The sequence below is a fragment of the Rattus norvegicus genome, chromosome 2 (genome assembly GCF_036323735.1).
Source record: "Rattus norvegicus strain BN/NHsdMcwi chromosome 2, GRCr8, whole genome shotgun sequence".
Classification (NCBI taxonomy): Eukaryota; Metazoa; Chordata; class Mammalia; order Rodentia; family Muridae; genus Rattus; species Rattus norvegicus.
Genome location: NC_086020.1, coordinates 112,606,372 through 112,617,183, shown reverse-complemented (window position 1 = coordinate 112,617,183; position 10,812 = coordinate 112,606,372). Strand labels below are relative to the sequence as shown.

Below are 10,812 nucleotides of genomic sequence, written 5' to 3'. Positions count from 1 at the left end.
TAATTTTATTCTGCTTCAGATATTGAGTTCTATTAAGAGAGATCAAGTTCTATTAAAAGCCTCAGTCAAAACATTGCATTTACATGCTTATCCATCCTGGGTAGAATAAGGAAGTCCCAAAAAAAGATTTTCTCAAAGTTGCCTCCACCGAAAATGGGTCTTAATCATGTGTCCTGAAATCTAAACTAGACAGCAGACTGTATAGGATTTTGGGCTCCTACAGTGTATAGTTCAAGAAAAGTGCCAGGGAAGATGGTTCAGCGGGCTAAGTACCTGTTGGTACTTCCTGCACAAACAAGAAAGTCTGAACTCTACTCCTTATGTGCATCTAAAAAGGGATGCGTAGTGGAATGAATCTTTAATTCCAGCACTGAGGAGGCAGACAAAGCAGGACCACTGCAGCTCCATGGGCATCCAGTCTAGCCTAGTGGGAGAGCCCCACCCCCACTCCCCGGACAAAGAGAGTCCCAGTCTCAAAGCACAAGATGGGCAGTTCCTAAGGAATGGAATCCAAGGTTGACCTCTGGCCTCTAAACACATGCACATATGTGTATGTGCATACCCTCCTGCACACTCACATTGCCCAAAAAGGAATCCACGATAATCCAGTTCTTAAGAATTCTCCAGTTCATCAGATGTGTGTGAATCAAGAGATGACAATTGTCTCCTGAAGTACACAGCACAGAACTCACCTTGAGGAGGTAGCTGGGAGTGTTCACTCTCTCTTCTGTATCCAGTCAGGGACAAGAGCCTTGGGAGTGGTTCTGTAAAGTGAGGAAGACTGGGAGGAATCCTGTGACCTGCTGAGTCAGCATCCCAGAATCCTGGCCCATCAGCCTGCTCCCCCAGGGGTGGCTATCTGCCCAGAATCAACCACAGTTGTCCAGAGAAAGGTGAAGTCACCTCTTACCTGTTCATCAGGTGTGGGCCTACCCTTCCCTGTTCTTGACAAAGGGCTGAATCCTAATTATGTGTCCCCACAGCTCAGCTGCTAAGGTGAGGAGAAGAGCTCCATGTTTTCCTTTCTAGTGAAGTGTGCACTTGCTGAGGGCAAAGGGGTTAGCCTGTAAACCTCAACAATAAAAATAAAGATACAGCTGACAGTGAAAATGACTGGAAACAGAACAGGAAACCTGGTTTCTGAATTCAGCTTTGAATGTCCTGTGAGACCCGAGAAAAATCAAGTGACTTCTACCGGATGTCCTTTGTCATTCTTTTCTCTTTGTTTTTTTTTTTAAGTGATTGATTTTGAGACAGAATCTCACACTGTAGCCCAGGCTAGCCCGAAGTTTCCACCAATCCTCCTACCAGCAATATAAGTAGTCCATTCCAACAAACCGCAGCCAGGTGTGGTGGTGCACACCTTGGATCCCAGCATTTGGGAGGCAGAGGCAAGCAGGGCTTTACTGAGTTCCAGGACAGCCAGAGCTACACAGAAAAACCCTATCTCAAAATACAAAAACAAAAACAAAAAAAAAAAAAAAAAACCAACAATCTGTGTTGCCAAAAGCCAATGCCACCCCCTATAAAGAACACAACTCAAAAAGTTTAATACTTTAATTTTAAAAGTGTAAAAGTGTAAAAATATGAAATTTGCAGGAATTTTTCTTAATCTTAAGATAAAATATGAGCTAAAAGGAAAAGAACAAAACAAAATTTTAAAGAATGCATAATCCAAGTCCTGGGATTGTAGACATAAGCTACTATGTCTAGTTGACTTTTAAAAAGTACTTAAATCAAACCAACTATTGTATGATTTTATTAGAAATAATATGATATTGTAATGCAAGCAACACAGGGGCCTAATGTTAAGATCAAGGTGACCGGCACACTGCCACCTCAGACAGTTAAAGGATTCACAGGCACTTGGCCTCTAAGCTCCCGGAGTCTGCATCCTCACAGTCCAGAACTGCAGTGTGGCCACCGCAGGAACAAAGAGGGTCTGTTGTAACCTGTTGAGTAACTGTGGAAGACTATATTAAAACAGAGAAAAGTGGGGAAGGGACTTACGGTGTGGTATATGAGGGTAGACACAGAACTACTGGCCAGACAGTGGCCATGAAGAAAATCAGACTTGAAAGCAAGGAAGAAGGAGGGCCCAGTACTGCAATCCGGGAAGTCTCTCTATTAAAAGAACTCTGACATCCAAATATAGTCAGCCTGCAGGGTGTGCTCATGCAGGACTCCGGCTGTATCTCATCTTTGAGTTCCTGTCCATGGACCTCAAGAAGCACCTGGACTTTATCCCTCCTGGCCACTTCATGGATTCTTGACTCCTTAAGAGTTACTTGTACCAAATCCTCCAGGGGACTGTGTTTTGTCACTCCAGACAAATTCTTCACAGAGACTTGAAACCTCAAAATCTATTGATTGATGACAAAGGAACTATCAAACTGGCTGATTCTGGCCTTTCCAGGGCATTTGGAATACCGATAAGAGTGTACACAAATGAGGTGGTGGCCCTGTGGTACCGATCTCCAGACGTGTTGCTGGGCTCCACTTGCTACTCCACCCCACTTGACATCTGGAGCATAGGGACCATATTTGCAGAGCTGCCAACCAAGAAGCCACTTTTCCATGGTGATTCAGAGACTGACTAGCTCTTCGGAATTTTCAGAGGTCTGGGTACCCCTAACAACAAAGGGTGGCCAGAAGTAGAGCCCCTGCAGGACTACAAGAGCACTTTTCCCAAATGGAAGCCAGGGAGCCTCGCATATCAAGGACCGGGATGACGGCTTGGCTTTTCTCTCAAAGATGCTAGTCTATGATCCTGCCTAATAAATGTCTGGGAAAACGGCCCTCAGGCACCCATCCTTTGATAACCTGGGCAATCAGGTTAAGATGTAGCTTTCTGCGAGTCCCTGGCTCTCTTCCTGCCTTGTATAGTTTTCTTTTCTTTGTAAACCATCATCTGGACTTTTCCTTATTTCCTACGTACAACTTAAGTAACATGTAAATATTATTCCATATGAATTTAAATATAATTCTGTATATGTGTAAAAGAAAAAGAATGCCCACACAGTTCATTACTCTCTGCCACGCAGAACGTTAGAAATGATCTTTACGTCCTCCCTACTTGCCTTTTACAGTCTTAATGTTAGTTTGTGATTTTGATATTTTGTGATTTTTTTTCAGTTTGTAGCTTTTAATTTTTTTCAAGTTTTAAACAAATTTAAATTTTTTGCAATTCATAGTTTTTCAAGTTTGTTTTTTCATTATGATTGTGTATCTATGGCTTGGATGCTGTCACACAGTGTGCAGAGGTGAGAGAACAAGTCTTGGGAGGAAGCGCTCTCCTTTCACCCTAGATTCCTGCGATTGAACTCAGGTGTGTCAGGCTTGTTCAGAAAGTCTGTCCACATACTGAGCCACATCACAGGCTTTCTTTCTACTTTCTTTCTATTTTCTTTCTTCCTTTCTTTCTTCCTTTCTTTCTTCTTTCTTCTTACTTTCTTCTTTTCTTTCTTCTTTCTTCTTTCTTTCTTTCTTTCTCTGGGGGGAGGGGACTAGGCTTCATATTGTCCAGGCTGACCTCAAACTCACCACATAATCAAGGACGGCCTTGAACTTCTGATCCTTCTTCCTCTACCTCCTGAGTGTTGGGATAATTAGGCATATGTCATTCCACCTGTTTTACGTGGTGTTGGGGATCAAACCCAGGGCTACATGTATGCTAAACAAGGTCTCCACCCTCTGAGCTATGTCCCCAGTCTGTTTTATGCACTCTGAATTCTTTTGAAGTGTCCTTTTTCATGGGAATGACGTTATCCTTTGGGGACATGGATCACGGAAAAACAATGAAAAACGAGGAGGACCACTGTATTGCTTGATTTCTATTGCTGTGGTAAGAAACATCCGGATCAAAAGAGATCTACGGGAGAAAGAGTTCCTTCTGACTTGCAGCTGCAGACGGAGTCCACAATGTCAGGGAAGGGAAGCATGGCAGAGGGCACCCAGAGCCTGAAGCTGAGATCAACCGTCAACCACACTGAGAACTCAGAGAAAGCCAACTGGAAATGGGGCAAGGCCCACATCCCAGGCCCTCGGAGCCCAGGGCCAGTGCTGCTCTTCTTCCAACGAGGCTCTACCTCCTACAGGTTCCACAACCTTCTCAAAGACCACATAAAACCCAGGACCAGGTGAGTAAATTCATGAGCCCCGAGAATATTTCTCTTTCTAATCACTACAACAACCTTGGCCATTTTTTAAATAGTCGTGATGGCTAGTTAGAGTTGTGAACTTGATACAACCCAGAATCCTCTGAGAACAGTCTCCACCCTGGGTTGTTCTGTGCATATGTCTGTGAGGAACTGTCTTAATAAGATTGATCATTGTGGAATTACAGTGCCTCTATTCCCAAGGGAGGCCTTGTGATCTGCGTGAGAGTGAAAAAAAGTCGCGTATGGTCCAGCCCACAGCAGCTGAAAGAGACACCTAAGTGCCCCACCCTGGCCACCAACCAGGGAAGCTGAAAGAAAGTCACTCAAGCACTGACGAATGTGCAATGGAGATATGGTAGGGAAAGGAAGCCCAGGGGTTTATACACTATGGAGAGGTGGAACTGGAGACTCTAGGAAGGAACAGACAGATACGAGGAGGCCATAGTAAGGCCCTGGTCCAAGCTGCCGCCAAGGACCATGTCTAGGTCTGTGGTATATGCTGTTCCAGTCTGGGCTGCCACTGGAGACATGTGGATATCTAAGGGCCATAATGCTGAGGGGGTGCATGCTGATCTGAGAGGCCTATGCTACCATCTGAGGCCATGAGGTCATCCAGGCCCAGGCTACTGCTGGGGGCCATGTCTGGGACCATGGTCTTGTGGCAGCCAGTGTCTGTGTGGACATCCCAGGCCTATGTCACCACCAAAGGCCATGCAGATGTCCCTGGTCTGGACTGACACCTGAGGCACTGTGATAAACTGGCCCTATCCTTTACTGACCACCACACTTGGAAGAGCTGGCCTTGCCCCTTGTCAGTTACAGCATTGGGTGAGCTATCTGGGATGGTGCTAGGCACCATGGTGTAGGCACAGGTAAGCTGGTAGGCTTGTCAACTCAGCTACCTCCCGTGCCCAGTTCTACCCCATCTATGAATTGTTGGAGCACATGAAGGGGTCCAGTCCTGCAGATCCAAAACTGCAGGATCTCCGTGACACAGCGCAACAACAGGAGTCTGTCTCTGTCAGGATCCAATCAGTATACATAGTATAGCCGAAGCCAGAGGCCTCAAACCACACCATTGACTCATTGCAATGAACATCTGCAAGCAAAGATGTGTGGACAAAAGGCCATGTAGTGTGACACACTGTGACGCATTACAACTTCCATGACCAAAAGAAAAAAGTTACTAATCTTAATTTCTCTCTTTTGGGGAGGGGTTTGACAGAGCAGAGGGTTGATATGACAGGATGGAGTGTTGAGGGCATGATGGGAAATTTACAAAGAGTCAATAAAAAGTTTTTAAAGAAATAATAAAAGAGAGCAACTTTTAAAAAAAAAAAAAGTGGGGAAGTCAAACGGAGCACAAGCAAGCAGACAGCCATCCTTTCCCTGTCTTTGAATCTGAGTGGCCAGCTGTTTCCAGCTCCTGTTGCTGTGACTTCTCAGCGGTGACAGACTCAAAGCTGGAATTATAAGCTTAAAAAAAATTTCTTCTTCAAGTTACTTTTTGTGAGGGCATTTTATTACAGTAACAGAAAGGAAACTGGAACAGTAGCCAATATTGAAATGGAGAAAAGACAGAACCAGGGGCGACAGGAGAACAGAAGATGACCTGAAGAAAACATGCCCTGTAAGGAAGGACTGTTAGCCCAGAATCTAGACTGAGGACAACCAACGCAGTTTCCCTCGCTGTATGGAACCAGGATAAGCAATCTGGAGCAGCTGCTAGGTCCAGGTTTGGAAAGAAAACACAGCATTTGAGAACAGAACAAAACAATGGAAAGAAAGTATCCATCAGGATGCTGTGATGAATACTATGCTGATACCTGATCCTTCAGATAAATCCCAGCAGATTCATCTGGCCAACAGCCCTGGTCTGAGGCCACACTAACCCTCAGTACATTGAGCTATACATTTACAAAGAGGGAGCAAAGTGATAAGCTTGCTTTTGTTTTTGTTGTTGCTGTTGTTGTTGATTTGTTCTGTTTTGGTTGGCTAGTTTCTGGTTGTTGTTGCCTTGGGGTTTTTTGTTGTTTGTTTGGTTGGTTTGTTTTGTTGTTTTGTTTTAATCTTCCTGGTTTCTGATAAAAACGTATTTAATACCCTCACCTGGAGCTCCAAGTAGCATTTTCATGCCAAAGACTGCACTGACGGCCGCTCAGATCGATAACATTGAGTGAGTCCTTTTCCGTTTTTATGCATTGCATTGGAGAAGGGAATATATAAATAAGGCTGGGCTTTGCCTCCAAGAGAGGAAGGGCAGTAAACCAATACAATACAGCAGCCTTGAAGTCAAGGCATGGCAGCCGAGGCAGGAAGGAGGAGGAAGTGATTAACTCCTCCTGGGGATGTGTCACCGTGATGACAAAAGCTGAGGGAGGCAAGATTACTTTAGACAGATTCCTGAACTATTTATAGAAGTGTTGTAAGAATCGCATCATCTGCTATTTAAGCAGGTCTTCAGTTCCAGTCTCTTCCACCTGGAAGCAGAAGTAAGATGGCCAAGGGAGCGTCATCACCTGGAAAGACGGCAACAATACACACACTTTGTGTGGATGCTTGTGTCTCCAAGGCCCTTCCCTGCAGGTATCAAGGACCTATGGTAAATATGGCAGTCCTGTCAAGCCCACAGGAAAGTTTAGCTAAAAAGCCAAGGCTAAGAGGCAAAAGAGTGCCAGGACCACAGAGGCACCTAAAAACTGTCTCTGAGTCAGACACGGATTCCATGACGGAGCAACGGCTGACCCCACAAGGGTGGTTGCTGCAGTATCTGTTCATCTTGAGAATTCCAGTGATCAGTCATAAAATAAACATTCTGGTTTCAAAAACTGGAGAAAAAAAACCCAGATCTTTGTTGACCATTTACCTTTTTCATTACTTTGAAAATTCACACGTGTGTATCTGTAGCTCCACATACTTCTCAGAATTATGATTCTGATGGTACACACAGTTTTACCACCCCATCCTACAAATGAAGACCATGAGGTAAGGAAAGATTAAAGTTGCCTAACACAGCACTAATGAATGGTACAGCCCATGCCTGTGTACCAGGAGACACCCAGAAACTTAACAGCTGGGGCTGCAATGTTACAGAAAAGGAAGGGTGAGGATAAAAACAGCAATGTCTTCCTAGCAGAGGGTCTTGAATCTTTTCATTTGCCCAAGGGAAAGAGGAAATCAACAGAGAGAGGAGAAAGCCTTTGTTACACACAGCAACTGAAAAGATTCAAATGAAGACACTATGAATTCCAAATGCTTTTCTCCACGATGAAATCCAAATTAGAGAAAAAAGGCACACTCATTCCTAGTCATGACCTGTCAGTGTCTGAAGAAAAGTTTCAGTGTGGAGGTTGAAGTTGGTCCTAGAAGACTCTGCTGAAGCTTGGACACATCCAAACAAAGCACTAGAATTATTTACTGCATGTCTTAAATGAGCCAAAGATAAAAAGTCCACCTGATTTTCAGGAGTGAAACAATGCCTATCCCAACCTCACAACATCATCCCAACATCATCCCAACATCCCAACATCATTCCAATCTCTAAACATCATCCCAACATCATCCCAACCTCCCAATATTATCCCAACCTCCCAAAATCATCCCAACATCATCCCAACATCCCAACATCATCCCAACCTCCTAACATCATCCCAACATCCAAACATCACAACCTGCCAACATCCCAACATCATCCCAACCTCCCAACATCATCCCAACCTCCTCACATCATCCCAACATCCCAACATCCCAACATCCCAACATCCCAACATCATCCCAACATCCCAACATCATCCCAACCTCCCAACATCCCAACCTCCCAACATCATCCCAACCTTCCAACATCATCCCAACATCCCAACCTCCCAACATCCCAACCTCTCACCATTATCCCAACATCCCAACATCATCCCAACCTCCCAACATCATTCCAACATCCCAACCTCCCAACATTCCAACCTCCCAACATCATCCCAACCTTCCAACATCCTAACCTCCCAACATCCCAATATCCCAACATCCCATGACCTGTTAGAGAGATGTCAGTATTACACTTTCTACTTACTGAAAACCTAACACTTAAGAATGCTTACTTTAGGAGCGGGAGATATGGCTTAGTGGTTAAGAACACTGGCTTCCAGAGGAACTGGGTTCAGCTCACAATTTGTAACTCCAGTTTCAGGATTCTGATGCCTGCTTCTGACCTCCTCTAGCACCAGGCACACATATGGTCCATAGACATACATGCAGGCAAAATGTTCATACACAGTTTAGAAAGAGCACTCACTTTGAGGTAAAAGGTGCCTGGACATTCGGATCTCAGTCTTGCTCCTGTGGATGTGGACACCTGATTTAGACAGTTTGTCTCTCTGTGCCCTCATTGTAAAGTCAAGATATTAACACCGGCCTCTCGAAGAAATGTAAAGCACATAGAGTAAGTATTAAACATAGCATGAATGCTCAGGAAAACACAGACTCTGATGATCACTGAAATGTATGTCCTTGTAAGAGCAGACAGAACAAATGTGTTGACTTGTTTTGGGGGAAGGAAAGTCTCAGAAGGGGAAAAAAAATCTCTCAGCAGCTTAAATAGCTATGGTTTGCTGTTTGCTTTGTTTCTCAATTCTCTTTTGTTTGTTTCCATTGCTGTTTCATTTGTTACTCAATTTGTTTTTACTTTATGTGTACGGATGGATATTCCTGCACATATGTCCATGCACTACGTACATGCCTGCTATACACAGAGGCCAGAAGAGAGTGTCAGGTCCCCTGAAATTGGAATCGCAGTCGTGAGCTACCATGTAGGAGGGGGTTGAACCCATGTGGTCTGGAACAGTAGCTAGTGCTCTCAACAGCTGAGCCATCTCTGCGGCTCCTCGTTCAGCTTTGTGAAGTCAGTGTCTCAAGTAATTTAGGCTGCTCTGAAACTCGCTACGTAGGTAGCAGAGGCTGACCTTGAACTCCTGATCTCGCTCAGGTCTCCATTCTTTAATTTCTGGGACTTCAGGTATGCAGAACAAACTCAGATCATAGTTTTTCTTTAATAAGAAAAAAGTTGGACAAGAATGTGACAGCGGGAGTGTGTAGCCCCTTTAGAAAACAAAGGCAGCACAGCCTCTGTTCTTAACCACTAAGCCATATCTCCCTCTCAAAGCATCAACCATGCAGCACACAGCGGTACAGCCTGAGAGAAACATACACAGTCAGACTAGTTTCTAAATACTGGTCACCCGAAAGAAATACACTGGGTCAGGGAAGATGGCTACGATGGTAACCGAGCTGGGCCACAAACCCAATTACTTGAATTTAGATACTCAGAACCCAGGCAAAAGCTGGACTGTATGCACATCCCTGGCAGATGGGAGGGGACATAGACATACCCTGAAGCAGTCCTGCTGTCCTATGGTATAGGAACAAAACAAGAGACCTGACTAGCAAGGTGGAAAGCGAAAGCCAACTCCCAACACTTGGCTTCTGACCTGCACACAGGTAGTGTGGCATGCAGACTGCTTTTGCACACACAGGCACACATGAACACAAGCAGGAAATAATAAAAATTTAAACAGAAAAAATGCCATGGTACTACTTGGAAATGTTTGTTTATTAAGCATTTGATCTCTTGGAAACTATGTCTGGGAATTAAGAAAGTACAAGGCATAAGCAACACGTTAAATGCACGTTCCTTATTCAGTGAAGTATTTTAAGTAGGTGCAGGTTGCTACCAATGCCACTCAAAAAAAAGAAGGAGGAGGAGGAGGGGGGAGGGGAGGAGGAGGAGGAGGAGGAGGAGGAGGAGGAGGAGGAGGAGGAGGAGAAGAAGAAGAAGAAGAAGAAGAAGAAGAAGAAGAAGAAGAAGAAGAAGAAGAAGAAGAAAGAAAGAAAGAAAGAAAGAAAGAAAGAAAGAAAGAAAGAAAGAAAGAAAGAAAGAAAGAAAAGAAAACTAGCTTGTCCCTACATCCATGAAAAAGAATTAAAAGTGATATATACTAATGGCTGGACCTTGAAAATACACTGCTATCACAAAAGGTCACCGTAAGTGATTTCATTGTCAGGAAATATCCAGAATGGGAAAATCCATGAAGCCTGAAAGAATTGCATTCCAGTAACCAGAAAAGAAGGGGAAGGAAAATGACAACCAATGGAAATGACAGCCAATGGAGGCCATCTTCGTTAAGAAGACAACAGAAATGTTCTATAACTAGAAGGGATCGATACGTGATCAACACCGTCAATGTACCAAGCCCCCGGAATCCACGCTGTGAATTGTCAAGATTATGTTATGTAAAATATCCCCCCCCCAAAAAAACCAGATTTTAAGGACTTATAAAAGACATGCTGAAGGAGACACAGGCTGAGGGAACTCTGTGGGGTCAAAGCTCAGAAGCAATAACAGACTTTTGTTGAAAGCGTAGTGACAATCTGATAAAGGCAGAGCCCTGTGGTCAGTGGACTCTGATTTGTTTGCAACATTGTGTTGACCATCTGAGAAGAGAAGCTGAGAGCAAGCAGGGAGCACAGACACGTAAGACTGAGATATGAAATATACGACAGTACCACAAGCTGGCCAAAGTGCACGGGGGACATTGGTAAAAATAAAATAAAACAAAATACTTGCGGGGGTGGTTCTTGGTTGGTTGTTTTTCTCATCGCTTTG

At 44.2% G+C, this 10,812-nt stretch overlaps 1 pseudogene; it reads left to right on the top strand.

Annotated features, from left to right (window-relative positions):
* Positions 1-406: 406 nt before the first annotated feature.
* Positions 407-2,847, top strand: Cdk1-ps1 (cyclin-dependent kinase 1, pseudogene 1; annotated as a pseudogene).
* Positions 2,848-10,812: the final 7,965 nt, after the last annotated feature.